We start from the raw sequence: 15,845 nt of genomic DNA on the forward strand, positions 1-15,845 counted from the left end.
TATATATATATATATATATTAGTGTTTGTGTGTGTGTATATATTTTTTATGCATCTAATCGCACATAATATGAAAGAAACCTCATTTCCAACAAGATTTTAAAATAAAAGTCACATGGCTAAAAAAGATACGTATCCGTGTGTTAAAACGTTGCGAATTGAGGCCCAGCTCACACTATATACTGTATACCATGCACTATTGCATAGGGGTGGCAACTCCGGCCCTCCAGTTGTTGTGGAACTACAAGTCCCATGAAGCATTGCAAGACTGACAGTTGCAAGCATGACTCCCAGAGGCATGTTGGGATTTGTAGTTAAAGCACAGCTGGAGATGCCCATTGCCCACTCCTGCATAGCGCAATGTATCGTACGATGGGTGAGCTGGTGTGTTGCATTTCCATTCATGTAAAAGGCACTCCAACGTACCTCCTGGTGGGCGTGCATTGCAGTGCAGCGCAATAGGTACTGCTTGTGTTGCAGTGAAAAAAGTAGTGCATGCGTTACTTTTTTTCCCTCTGCACTGAAATGCAACACATGGGGGATATTTATCAAAACTGGAGCAGATGAATCTGAAGCAGTTGCCAATGGCAACCAATCAGCTTCTCAATTCAGTTTGTTCAGTTAAGGTTTGAAAATGAAAGGTGGATGCTGATTGGTTGCCATGGGCAACTACTCCAGATTCTCTCTGCTCCAGTTTTGATAAATATCCCCCCTATGGTATTGCGGTACCACATGTTGCACTGTGCTGCAACGCCCGGCTGTCAGAAGGTGCATTGGGGTGCAGTTTAATTGAAAGGCAACACACCAGCACACCTAACATATGCTGTATTGCTCTGTACATTGGTGTGCACTAAACGCACGGGTATCTTATCCTTTACCACAACGCTATAATGTAATCCAGACCTCAGTTCTCAAAGCTTTAACACAAGGATAAGTATCTCTTTTCTAGTCATGTGTTATTTTGTGCATTCCGGTGAGTTGTGTTAAAATGCAGCATGTGAACACAACGCACAGCATATAACGGTAAAATATGGTAAATATTTTGACCCGTCCCGGAAACAGGAATGCTTGGCAATAGATAACATTAAAAAGTATTTCAGCGCACATAAAAATGCAACACGCATGAAAACGCATGTTAGTGCATGTAAACATGCATTTCTTTGGTGCACTGTGGCTCATTTGAAATGTATGGGCTTCTTGACACAAGGTATGTAAAATAAATGAACAGGCTATGTGAAGAGGCTTTGTTGGCAGTCACCTCATTTGTAGTACACTGAAATCAATGTGATGTTAATGAGATCATTGTCAACAGTTAGCTCCATTTATAAGTAGTAAAGAGATCTCGGGTCAGCCCGCTCACCTAAAGCTAGCTATACACTGGTAGATGTCTCTTGTTCACTGAATGAGACAAATTACTTGATTCCCCCATTAACACTAAACAGCATAGATGGAGGAATCTCCTCTGCCGGCTATTGTATTCAGACAGCTGCAGCACCCGTACTTGCCTATATACTCAGGCAGTGAGGGGCGTTCACACATGACCTGTGTTTTGCTACACTGGATTAAAACAGGTCCCATAGAAAACAATTGTGTGTGTGGATGTGATGGATGGTGCGCTAACATGCTGCATTTTATCGCAGCACAACGGAGGGTTGTCAAATCTGGAGCAGACGGAATCTGGAGCAGTTGCCCATGGTAACTAATCAGCTTCTCTTTTCAGTTTCTTCAATTAAAATTTGAAAATGAAAGAGAGAAGCTGATTGGTTGCCATGGACAACTGCTCCATTTTCGATAAACTCCCCTCAGCATGTCACCGCAGGTTGTTCCACAACAGCACAGCACAGTGCACCTTGTTGACATGAAGTCAAATAGAGAGTCCCACCGCACTCCTGACTGAGAAGCCTCATAATATGTGGGGGGGTGCTGAAGTGGCCGCGGATGGCGCCGCCAAATACTCGCTGTGACGACATGGTGATGAGTTTATAAGATAAATGTGTATTGGGGTTGAGTTATGTTTGAGTGCGTTATGCTGTGTGACCTGGTTATGGAAAGACTATCAGCACCATCCCTCGTTATCTCCCATTGTTCTCTGAGGGAGCTCAGAACAATAACATTCTGGCCAGGCTGCTATGGCTGTCTGGAGTTCGTTAGCAGGTGGACGCCTGTGGTGTTGAGCAGACCGATTGTCTGGGAGGGGAGGATGGATGTGATGGGATTATATTCTGATCTGATCACTTTCTGTATAAAAGTTTGTGCAGTTGTTCAATAAAGCAGAGTTTGTTTACCCTACACTCAAGCCTTGGCTAGTGACTGGGGAAACGGGGAGCTACAGATCAGCGGGTTCCAATATCTCCTGAGCAAGGAAGAAGACAGCGGCGGACATACTCATCCTGAGTACGGGGGTCCGTCACACTCGCAAAACAAAAAAAATGGTCCCCAGCACGACAAGTTTTCTTCAAAATGAAATCCTTTTATTCATTCATGCAGGTCATATCACCATGCGTGGCAACGTTTCGGAACCTGTCCGGTCCCTTCATCAAGCAAACAAAAGTGATCACTGCCGGACCTGCCGCAATGCACTAGTCTATCCGCTGAAATGCAGCGTTTTAGCTGACGGGCTAGGGCAGGGGTGGGCAACTCTGGCCCTCCAGCTGTTGTAGAACTACAAGTAGGGTTGCCACCTGTCCAGGATTCACCCGGACAGTTCGGGTTTTGAATGCTGTGTCCGGGTTTCATGGCAGCAGAAACCCAGACACAAGATGCCAGGCAGACAGGGGCAACCAAAATTAAGATAGGGGCTACTGGCCCCCCACTAAAGAAGTCTCAACTGTGGTATTTACATATGAATGGGTGGCACTATTTACATATTAATAAGCCGCGACTCATTCTCCCAAGAAAAATGTCAGCGCGTCGCTAGAGTGTTTGGGTTTCACTTGAAGAAAAGGTGGCAACCCTAACTACAAGTCCCATTAGATATTGCAAGACTGACAGTTACAAGCATGGCTCCCAGAGGCAGAGGCATGTTGGGATTGTAGTTAAAGCACAGCTGGAGGGCCAGAGTTGCCCACCCCTGGGTTAGTGTTGCACTATTGAAACCTCATGAGAACAATCCCTTGTGTTTGTATCACATGGCCCATTCACACTGCGGATCTTATCTTTGTGTCAGCATGTGTTGTGTCACACGTTGCATTGCAGCAACCCGTTGGGGGGCAACACACACATTAACACGTGCTACTGCAGCAACAAAGTACTTCAGCCCTCAGACTGGATTCACATCTATTGTTTTTTTCCCCCTGATGTGTTTATCATGAAATTAATGGAAATGATTAAAATCACGCGTAAGGGCACTGTCACACTATCAAGAGTGCGTTCGGCCTCTGGAACACAACCTGGCCGGCTCACTTTGTTTTGAGGCGGGAGGGGGTGTGGCAGTGCATTGAACTCAATGATACTGCAGCCACGCCCCCCGTGCAATCGCTGGCACCCAAATCCGTGGCACATTAGTGCCTGCGTTCCGGTCCAGTGCAATCTGGTAAAAAATACTGCATGCACTAGGCGGAACGCACTGTGGTATTGTGTGGCAATCCCCCTGTACAATTGGGTGTTATGATCACCTGGGACTCTCAGCCAGATGGGCTGAGACGTGTCAGGAAGCAAGGGTTTGTCAGGACTATGCTTGGGATCCTGGAACTGGGAGGTTTCAAGGTGATTCAGGAGGGAAGATGAGATCCCCAGTCCTGGGTCCAGGCTTGACTAGGGCACGCCATAGGTTCCTTCTTGCACCAAAAGACCCTGCTACGCCACCTCCCCTCAATAACTAAAAACCCCCCAAATAACAGACCACACCATTGTTTGGTATAACTAGCTGTAGCAGCCCTTTATTACAAAAACATCATAACGTAAACCAATATATCTAACATTAGATTAATGTAATCAACAATTAACTAAATTATGTGTGATATTGGCTCCTGATGGGAAAGAGGAACAGACCGTGTTCAGGTGAATGCCCCCAGAAGTCAGAGAGGAGTCAGGCGAGCTCCTACTGGGATAGGAACGGACGGTGTTCAGGAGTCAGGAGGACTTCCCCCAGAATCTAAAGTGGAGTCAGGTGGTGAATGTGCTGGAAGCACACTTAAGGTGCCCATACACTGCACGATTATCGTACGATAATCGTATGCGATCGGTTTTTCGCACGATAATCGAGCAGTGTGAACGGAGACGTGCGACCGTTTCTACTGTACGGTCGCACGTCTTCTGTCGAACCAGCATGTTCGAAAACCAGCCGGGAATCGTACAATTCTCGGCTGGTTAGAACGGTGCTCGGAAGACAAATGCCGAACGGGCCGGTGTGCGCACGCGCACACTGCCCGTTCAGCATTGCGGTCATCGGAAGCCCGCCCCTCAAGGGGGCGGGCTTGCGATGATCGAGAGTGCGATCTGCCTGTCCAAGATAGGCAGATCGTATGTTTTTTTAATCCCTGTACAACCATCGCAAGACTAAAGTCTTGCGATGGTTGTAGAGTGTATGGCCACCTTAAGACAGCCAGGTAGGCTGGGAGAGTACTGGTGAGGCTAGGAGAGCCGTGAGCCTGAGGGGCCACCAGTACAAGTGTGGGACATCACTTCAAAGAGGACCAGTGGGTCAGAAGTGCCAACGTTTAAAGTGGAAGCCAGGAGGCTATTATTGTGTTGTTTTGAAGCCTTGCAAGAATGTTATGTTGAACAACCCCTGCGAGGGTATCCAAGATGGCTATATGAACTTTGTTTTGAATAAAAGTGGGCTACCGAGCCCTTAAACCGAAGACATTGCGAGTAGACTGCATTCTTAAGCGCTCACCGTATATGCTAATATCCCCAAACATCACAGCACTCTTGATTTTGTGACTGGGCCCTTAATTTGCACTGTTGTGTGTTGCAATGCACTTTTATTGACTGGCAATGCACATCAACAGGTATTGACACATGGTGTCATGCGCTAACATGGGTCATGACACATTGATGTACACCATGACACATGTCCAAATTCATGTCTTGACATGCGTTTTAATACATGTTCATTGATTTTAAAGGAAAACGCACCTGGTAAAGATGCTGCATTTTCATTAGTGCAACTAAGCGATCAACCCCCATGGTCACACAATTGAATCATGTTGCAGAAACTATTGGCAGGTTGTCTTGGAAAATGTGACACTTTCCCAGGGCTATGTAAGCTCCCTCGTCCCACATTTGATACCAAATGGCTCTTATTGGGTACTGAGTGGTGCATCATGGGGAGGTGTCACTTTACCAGAAAAAAAACGGATATTTCTCTACAAGCACAGGGAGGGGGAAGTGCGGTTCATTTTCAGTGCCTCCTGTAAATTGTACCTGTTCTGTGGTCTAGTATTGATTGTGTACAAGTTCACTTTAATCCTTGCATTGCTGCTACAGCAGGGCCCTGTGCGCACACTTCCAGCTGCTATAGAGAGTTTGCTCATATGTACGCCAGCTGTTGTGGAACTACAAATCCCATGAGGCATTGCAAGATTCTCACAACCACAGGCAAGACTCCTAGAGACGCATGCTGGGATTTGTATTTTCACAGCTGGAGGGCTGGTGTGTGCTCACCCCTGGTGTAAAGCTAGCAGTTGCGTTTACACTGGAAGTTATTCAGGCAGCTGTAAAACCACAAAATCATTTTGACAGGTTGCTCGCCCCCTTCCTCCCCCCTATCACTGTGTGACTTCCCACACCATTTATCCCGGGCTCCACTGCCCCTCTCTCAGCTAGAGCAGAGGAAGATCAGCAAACATACATTCGCTGATCACTCCTCTGGTTAATGAAGTAGGATGCAATCACTTCCTGTTTCTGAGATGTCATTACTTGGCAATCTGTGCTTGATCAGCTTCATTGAAGTACAGAAGTGACAGTTGTTTATCAGTCCTTCTCCTTAAAGAGAACCTGTCACCACGTATGTGCTATCACATAGGGAGCACAAAGGTAAAAAAAAAAAAAAAATGTGTGTATATATATATATATAGTTTAAAAAAAATAAGTTACAGTACATAAAACAAACAAAAAAAGATGTCAAAGTATGCGTAATAATTATAGAGCCGTCATTTACTGTTAACTCTAAATTGATGACCTGTAAAGGCTTTTAACCATTTCCCTGTCAGGGCCATATCCCTTATGCCACTGGCTTCGGACTCGGGTTACCAGTGCAAAGCCGATCTCCTTCCTGCTGAATGGAGCCGGAAACGACGCTGATTGCATTCCAACTCCTCAGCTGTCATTCCCCGGCTGAGTTAAGGTTCCCACACACCTTGCGATAATCGTACGATAATCATGGGAAATCCCGCAATCGTACGATTATCGCAAGGTGTGTGGAAGGCGTGCGACCTCTGCTACTGTAAGGTCGCACGACTTTTATCGTAGGAACATGTTCGAAAACCAGCCGAACATCGTACGATTTTCGGCTGGTTTGTGGCATGTTCGCAAGATAAAAGCCGCACGGGCCGGTGTGCGCAAGCGCACACTGCCCGTTCAGCAATGCGTTCATCGGAAGCCCGTCCCTCAGCGGGGCGGGCTTGCGATCATCGCAAGTACGATCTGCCTGTTCAAGATGGGCAGATCGTACGTTTTTTTTATTTACCTTACAAACGTCACAAGACAAAAGTCTTGCGATGGTTGTAAGGTGTGTGCCCAGCATAAGACGCTGTTCAAGTGTGATCTGCACTCAGATCGTTTACACCTTAAAGATAACCTATTACCACTAATATGCTATCACATAGGGAGCTTGTGAACCCTCCTATGTGATAGCAATGAAGTAAAAAAATAAATAAAGTTAAATAAAAAAATATATAAAAAATAAAAATAAAATATTTAAAGACCCTTCCCCATAATTTGCCTACCAATGTAAACACATGTCGGGTGCACCTATGTTTGAAAACAACGATTGCGCTACATACGTTGAATATTGCTGCGTGCGCCAGAGTTAGAACAGTAATTCTAGGGCCAATATTTACCATTAACGCTAAACTGATTACCTGTATAGGCTTTTAAAAACATTACCTATGGACAATTTGGGATGCCATATTGTGTCGCCGTTTCATGGGCACAATCAATTTTTAAGTTTGGCATGTTGGTCATCTATTTACTCGGCGCATCTGTCATTTAAAAAAAAAAATGGGTATTATATTATGTTTGTGTGCACTAAAATTACCTTAAGTGTAAATGGCACCATTTTATTCTACAGGGTCTGTGCTTAATATATAGCAATATATAACTATATATAACTCTCAGTGGCTTCAAGTAGTTTTTAGGCCTAAAATTTGGATTATAACATGTGTGCAAAATGCAAAAAAAGTCTTGACAGGAAAAGGGTTAAAGCATTGCCTATGAACAATTATGGGTATCATAGTTTTTAGCCATTTTAGGGGCGCACACAATTTTGAAGTAGGGTTGCCACCTTTTCTTTACTTGAAACCCAAACACTTTAGCGCCGCGTGCAGCAATTTCTTTTGGGAGAATATAGAGGAGAGGCAGTCAGTGGGGGGAGTAAGGAGACCGGCAATAGAGGACTACAAATCCCAGCAATACATTATTCAGAAATACAAAATAATATGAAGCTACATACTCTGTGTTGTTCTGGGGTGGTGCCCTGATGTCTCTCGGATCTGGACTCTGTGGGCTCTCAGGTGGGCTATGTAGGCTTCTAGATGGCTGTGTGGGGTGTCAGGTGGGCTATACAGGCTTTAAGGAGTGCTGTGCAGGAAGTGGGGGGGGTCTCACCTGGAGTCCAGAGGCGGGCGGCGTGCTGTCATGAAGGAGCTGGAGGAGGAGGTGTTGTGCGGGCAACTGCCTGTTTGCAGGCGCCCACAGCTAAGAGGAAGATGCGGCTGCTTGAGGTCCTGTGCTTGCTGGGGACCTCAGGCAGGCGCATCTGTAAAACAATTTAAAGTTTTGGCATCTGCACTTAGTGTCTTGTGTCCGGGTGTCAGCTGTCCTGAAACCCGGACACAAGACTCAAAAACTGGACTGTCCAGGTGAATCCCGGACAGGTGGCAACTCTATTTTGAAGGTTGCCATGTTTGGTATTCATTTACTTGGCGCAACCTCATCTTTTAAAGGATTTTTTAAAAATCATTTTTTTTTTACCTTATGTGGTTGTGTTATATTAGACCTACATTGCTTATTTCTAAATGGCTTTATTTCTATCTCTTTGTATTGCATATATTTTCACATTGTTCAGTAGACAGACTCTGTTGATGCATTGAAAAGAAAACGAAAAAAAACCTTTTTAGCCGCGCTAGGATTTTATATGAATAACCCCATGTGATGGTATGCTGCAATGCTTCCATTATGAAAATGCTACACAATGGAAGATCTTAATCTTTTTGTTTGAGCCTCTCGCTGGGAAGTATTGCTGAGTGGAGAAGGAGGTGGATTACATACACAGGATGCTGGTGGATTGGAGTGTATTCCTATCTGTATTACGAGGTGGTTATACAGGAGTAGATGGAGTTAATTGTCCTAGTGATCCAAGGATCGTAACCCATTTGGGGAGATAATACGCAAAAAGGCTCTTCGCGACTCTTATGATATAAAGCGCGTAGGGCTTATTCTGAATATTTTAGCCCTAAACATCCGGTGAGTGTGATTGGAGGCAAACAGAAGCACAGTGGTTCTGGGAAGATTCACCACACAATTGTTTTGAAGATTGAATCACAGTTACGAATGTGTGTGGTTCACAGACACATGGGACTTTATAGTACTTAATATCTGTTGATTGATATTTATAACTGTAGACACATGGAGAGGTGTCAATGTATGATTTCATGTAAATATTTATATGCAGTGAATTTCAGAGCAATTATTAGTATAGCACAGTACAGAACACACTTATTATTCTGTTGATGCTTTCCTCCCTACAAAGCAGTAAACACAAATAGAAGATCCGGAGATACCAGGGACATTTCCGGGGCCAAAGATCTTAGAAGCACATTTTTACAATCTCATTCTTTGTATTTTTGCTCCTCCAGTTTTTGTAGAATTTTTTTTATTCGTACTAAACATACATATGTATAATACAGATGCCGGATAAATATATGCAAAGCTTTCTGAGCACTTAGTTTGCTGGCTTTGAGTGACAGACATGTTCTCAATATTAAACAGAATGAAGACTAGTGGGTAGGCACTCTATTAAGTTCTTTGCTATAAATGTAAAATGAGAGTTTTTCAAGGCCCCCTGAAAGGGAAGCTAAAAAACACATTGAGCCTGTTTTGACTGTAGAAAGTACATGTAAAGAGGCTGTAAAGAAGCTGCAGGTCACACAATACATACCTTAAGGACATTCAGTAATGGTTTACATCTATCTAAATAGACCAGTGCCTACAAGCCCTACACTAATCTGCCCCTGTGCACTTTATCAGCAGTACTCCTTATGCCTTTCCTCTCACATCGTTAATATCAATGCTGAGAACCCAACCTTTTATAGTTAGGGGGATGGCACATAAATAAGTTCCCAAATTTGACCCTTCTAAGCTACATAACCAAAGTTTAGAGGCCAGGAATTGCTTTATTTTATATTTGTTTGCTATGTCAGAGGATGGTTGCAATAAGGTGCCCATACACTTGCCAAATTTTGGCTGTTTTTTAATGTAGCGCACAGTATGTGGGGCTATCGGCTCCCTTTCAGCCGGCATTCCTCGATCAGCTGAAAGTCTTTGTGCGATCAGAGCCGGCAGCCAATGAGCTGCCCGCTCTGATCGGGTGTCGGAATACAATGCCAACAGCGGTGATTTCCTCGATTTGATTTGCTGTTTGTGTTGCTGGAGGAATGTCGTCAATTTCTTTCGTTGAGCCCGAGGGTTGGACGAAAAAAATTGATAATTGTATGGCCAGCCTTAGTTTGCCATTTTCCCAAACTGCAAATGAGTTGAGTTCACCTTGAAGCCATGCTCAACCTGATGCTGAAGCTCATCCCTAATATGAAGCTCAGCAGGGAAAGCCCACAGAATTTCATGTTAAGACCTTGTACTGTATACACATATTTTTGTGTGTGTACTACAAATAATTGTGTAAATACTCATTAAAGTCCATTTTTATATTGAGAACTTGGTTTTAATTCACGTGTCTAGAAAATCTAAACATCTGTGTCATGTCAGAATAATATAAATGTTAATTTGAGCCATCTTGCATAATGGAGAATCCTTTATACACATTTTGACAATTAATTAATTACACAAATACGAAAATAGATGTAAGGTATTTATTTCAAATATGAGCAGGTATATAGGAATCCTTGGTTATTTGCAGCCTTTTTGCAGAATAAAGATGTACTGCATTGTAAGGTCTGAGTACTGGTCAAGCAGGATGACCTCTACTGCAATGTTCTTCTCTTTTAACACTTGTTATGCTTCTACCATACTCGGGTAACCAGGGACGGTTTTACTCTCTCTGCTGCCCCAAGGCCAGGTTACTCATGGAGAATGGCAGACCTGCAGGCTGCATACAAGTGATCTCAGAGACATCACCCTCTGTTGTGTTCTGTTGTGTTCAGCTATCATAAGTGGTGACTTAGTCCTGTGTAAGCTCCAAGTCTTGACCAAGGGGAGAGAGTCAAATGTTCGCCCCATACAGAAAAGTACCTGGTATTTCTCTTTAGTCTTTGAAGCTGAAAGGAGTGCAGTGATGTAAGCTTCTCAGGATGGGAAAGTCAAGTGAACTGATTGTTTTACCCTTCACGGGCAAAGCACCAGATCACTTTTTTTTTTTTTAAATATTCGCAAACAAAGAAACTGCCATGTAAATGAAAGTTCAGAATCCATTACCAGAAATGATCAGAAAGCACGGAACAGAATTGGTCAGCTGTCAAAAAACTAAAATCTGACTAAGTGAGACTGCATACCTGAAAATACAGCTGGGATACAAAGTGTTTTAGTGTAGGGATGTAGTATTTTTCCAAATTCCTTTTCTGGGGTTTGTGATCTGATAGTGTGAGGTTAGTCAGCTAAGCTGTGTGCTGGCTAGTGTTCTTTAAGTATGGAGTGATTATTCTCAGTCACTTGCTGTGTTGAGCTTGCCTTAGCAGGGTTTGCTAGAGATAACATTCATATTAAGGATGTTTAATACCTGGACAATTAGCAGGCATGGGGGGTCTGCTGTGCATGCTGGGAGAACCATTAAATATCTGAGGCACTTCTTGGCACATGGCCTTCACCCTGAGAGGGTACATCTGTGACCATCTGTCTGGTCTTTAGGTCTTAGGGCCTGGGGATATGAGATTTTGTGGGGATCTCCCCTCCTGGGAGGTATCCCTAAGTTACTGGCTGCCATAGAGTGCTACAGGTCTTGAGGAAGCAGAGCTGCAGTTGTGCCCCACATGGACGTGGTGTGTGTCAAACTACACCGGAAGCTTCTCATTGCTGTCCTGCTTTGAACTCTAACATTGAGCATACACAGGACCCTCACTTGTCAAGGAGCCAAGTAAAGTCCTGTGAGCGCAACCAAGAAAGTTAGACACGCAGAAGACCAAAGGACTGTGTTTTGATGTAACTCTACAGTTACCCCGTGCTACCTTCACCCTCCTTCTCTCCATTCTTCATGCATGTGCTATTACAATCTCTTAAAATCTAATCAAAGTGACTGGTGCCCATCATTCTTATCATCCAATGACAAGAACTTCACCCTGAGAGTAATGTAACTAGGACATATATTGCCAAGTAAGTGGCTCTGGGACATTCATAATGTCACTATTGAGGCCATGCTTCCTTAAACTATGTGCCAGGAGGTTACCAATAGCGCTACATAAGATGTAAACAGTGTTGGCTCAAGAGCAGAGGGTTCTAGAGACAGGGTAGGTTTATGTTGAGAAATTGGAGATACATGGACAGGGTGTATTCAAGAGACCGCAAACTGAACCTTTCAGTGGACAACCAATAATAGGGATAAGCACCCTGGAAGTACAACTCCAGTCTACTCAACACCACCTGCATGTTGCATTCAAAAGCATAAATGGCAGGTTCTTGGATGTACCTGCAAAGAGAAGTAAGTAAAATGCAACAATGTCTTTTACAATTACACCATGAAATTGGTAATACAAATACTTTTTAGTCAACCTGGATGTAATGGGCTTATGGTGTGATAGGTTGAGGTACTAATATATATTTTTCAAGATCCTTGAATGTATCCCTTAGTCACATCAGAACTGATAACTGCTTTGTTTCTGACCACATCCACTATAGTACTTGGTAAAAAGCATGTATATTATAGTATATGGCTAAAAATGTTTCACCGGCTTTTATAACCGTATTTAATGCTCTGCATGCGATAAGACATTCAATGCTTTAATTTCAATTGCTTAGCTCTTTCTCTTTTCATAATAGCTGAAATCAATACTGAGTGAATTTTACACACATTCTTTCCCACAATCCTCTTCCTCGCGTTCCTAAAATTGAAACGTACAAATAGGTTTTTGTTTTTTTCAGCCCTGTTTGATGCTAGGTCCTTTGGAAAACCCACTGTGTAAATCCATACAGCTGCATTAAACACGCTGGTTGCGATGGGGGCAGAATAGACATCCCATTGTCAACGGCAATTGGATATATGGGGCCATTCTCTTGGCAACCCACTCCAATCCTTTTAAGTCGAAGCCAAATTCAAATGGTGGCCGTACGACCCACTGAGAAGCTTTTACAACTCTCCCTGCTGAGAAGTATGTAAAAAAAAAAGAAGGAACTGTATTTTTTTATTAAAAGCTCTGTAATACACCGTGGCATTTTGAACAATACAGTGACCTTTCTAGGTTGCTAAGCGCTGAACTATGTTATCTCGCTAATAATAATTTACTGACTGTAATTTTATGATAAGACAAACCATTTTTTCTAATTTGTAAATGAGGTTTCTTTTCAGAAGGATCTATTCATGAATATGTAAGGCGGAGGTGAATGAAAGTGTTTAGTGCAAGGAAGAATGGATTTAGTTGATTCTCTTTCACATTAATAGTGCTCTTTTATTATCAGTTATTTTAATTACATAGGTTATCATTTTGTTTCATTTTCATTAGTAATGACAACAAAAATCAGCTTACATAGTGTTTTAGTGATATATTGCTACAGAAATGGTGAAGACCTGCTTTGGGTAGTGATACTCTGCTAGAGAACAGCTGAGGAGAGACCTACAAGGATAGTTGTTGGTGTATAAGGACGTGTCAGTCAGTTTTCCATAGCATATTATATGGTCATCTTACTAGGCCTATTCATACCACGCAGACACGTAAGAATGGCTTGACAATGACACTATCTTAGAGAAAACAGACTCAAAGTTCTCAACTCCTCTGGTCTCTCTGTGATTTCCCTGTACTCTTGAAGTGACAAACTCCTACATTAAACCTTAAAAATGCATTCAAGTACCCTAACTATAAGCAAAAATGTATCTTATTTGTGTATCACTCGGCTGTAGATCCCCAAATCATCTGCGGAATTGGTGCTGACACGGTCCTTCCTTCTGGAGGGTGGCTAGTTTTGTTCCCCATGGTCCATATGTGTATTGTAAAGTAGCCACTGCTCCAAGATCTCTCCCGTGATCAAGTACAATCTCAATACAAATTATTAAACTAATCGTGAGATTGTAGTCCATCATGGGAGCGAGCATGGAGTGGTAGCTACTTTGCAACACACGCAGGGATTATGGGGAACAAAAGTAGCCACCCTCCAGAAGTAAGTAGGTGTGTCAGCACCAATTCAACGATGATTTGAGGATCTACAGCTGAGTGATACACAAATAAGCTATATTGTTGCTAATAGTTAAGGTACTTGAATGCATTTCTAGGTTTGTAACTCCTGAATTTAGTGTCACTAAGTATTTTTTTGTAGTAGTGTTCTTATCTTAATGCTGCTCCATTTACATGCAAAAAGCCCTACCTTCTCTCCCCCCAGCATCATCAGTGTACTAAGGAGAAGGGGGTAGATAACAGGAATCCAGGAAATGAGGTGACAGTATGGGGCCCCTACAGGGGAGCCATTTAACCTCTTGCTGTCCGCCCGTAGTAAAAAAACGGACGGACGGCACTGCAGCATCTGCGGGTTGCCGTCTCCAGACGGCAATTTTTTTCTGCTCGCGGGCACGCAAGATTCCTACCTACTTGTGTGGAAGTATTTATATAAAAAGAAGCCATGGCTCTCCTGCAGTTGACAATAAAGTTACTTTGTGTAATGTAGTGTGAGATTTCTAATGGCCACACAGTGATGATCAGGTCAATGATTGAAGTGAAGCAGGCATGCCTGGGCTTGCTTCTGAAACGTTGGATTCCTTAATTTGCCATTTCTGTGCTGTGGTGTTAGGAGCTGAGTGTTAAGCTAGAACATAATTACTGCTTCTGTGGTTTATTTTAGATGGTTCTATAACAGATGTAACTCATCACTGTCCTTATGTCAATTCCTTAATGCGTAGGACTGACAGGGAGGAAGCCCCTAAGGTCATCTGTTAAAACAATACCTAGACATATTAATAGACATTGCATAGAGGCCGGCAGTACAGTTTACCTGCTATGGTTTTGAAGTGGTAAACCATCTTAACATACCCAAAAGCACATGAACTTTACATAATGTTTCTTGTGTCCTGTGGCTGGTCACAGACTTCATATCTTGATAATTGTAACTTGACTATTTTCTACATATTTCATATTCAAAATTTTTAGCACTTGCAGAAATTGATTCATCCATGAATAAAGTTTCTGACAGCAAATATCTTAGTATATGGATTCAGACATAAAACATAAAGAAGATATTAACTAAAGCACCATATATCATAAACAATTGTCTGTTTATCGTAAAATACTTGTTCTCACCTATTTTCTATTGTCTTCCACTTCCTGTCTACATATACGGTATACACTACAGTGATGACTTCATTGCATTTCTCAGGGAGGTTTTATTGATCGTGACAACTGTGGACCATGCTTGTGTAATATGTGCTTAGACAGTCACCTGTAGACTCCATCGGAAGCCCATGTGACATGGTGATAATGCAGAAGAAAAATTTAGAGACAGGGTATGACCCTATCACCGGAAATAGCTGGACAAGGACTTTCATGACAGGACCACAATGTGTGACTATAATAACCTTCAGATTTAAAAAATATTGAACATTACTTGTGTAATTACATCAATATTTTAAAATGTATATAAGATTTCAGTGATTTGGTTTTTATATATATTTTAGTCATCTACGACCTGTCTGTTCTTCATTTACTCTTAGATGGGAGCAACATGCCATTTTTCAGACCCTAAATAATTATCCAAACTGTTCCCATTGTTTTAATACAGTATATTTCCTGCTATAATTAACTTGTGGTTGACCAGGTAACACATCAATACATGTACAGCAACTCTGAACACAATAGAAAGCTACATTTTACTGGTACCAAAGCACATATACAGTAGTTGTATACAAAAAATGTTTTTAATTAAAACCAACTAAAAACATATAGGACATTTTAACAAGAAGATTGACATATTTCATGACCTTATACTTAATTTAAACATCCATATGCTTCATTGCCACTCCCATTGACCAGGTACATTAATGACTTGGTCATACATATAGTAAGGTGTTTACAATGGTAGAAAGTCTTATCATTACAGGCGCTTATAGTTCAGTGGAGTGAGAATAGCTCTGTGTTTCGCATACAAAGCACACATGGCTTTATCAGGAAAGCTTTAGAGATATAAAAGTTCATTGTTTTCCATCTGCACCAGAGATGAAACCATGATAAACTACATAGAGGCAAGTGCAGGGGCATTAGATGAGAAGATGCACCCGTCTGTACCACTATGCCAAGTATAACTGCTAAATTCAATACAGTG

This window comes from Nanorana parkeri, unplaced genomic scaffold (genome assembly GCF_000935625.1).
Source record: "Nanorana parkeri isolate BGI_ZX_2015 unplaced genomic scaffold, ASM93562v1 scaffold595, whole genome shotgun sequence".
Lineage (NCBI taxonomy): Eukaryota > Metazoa > Chordata > Amphibia > Anura > Dicroglossidae > Nanorana > Nanorana parkeri.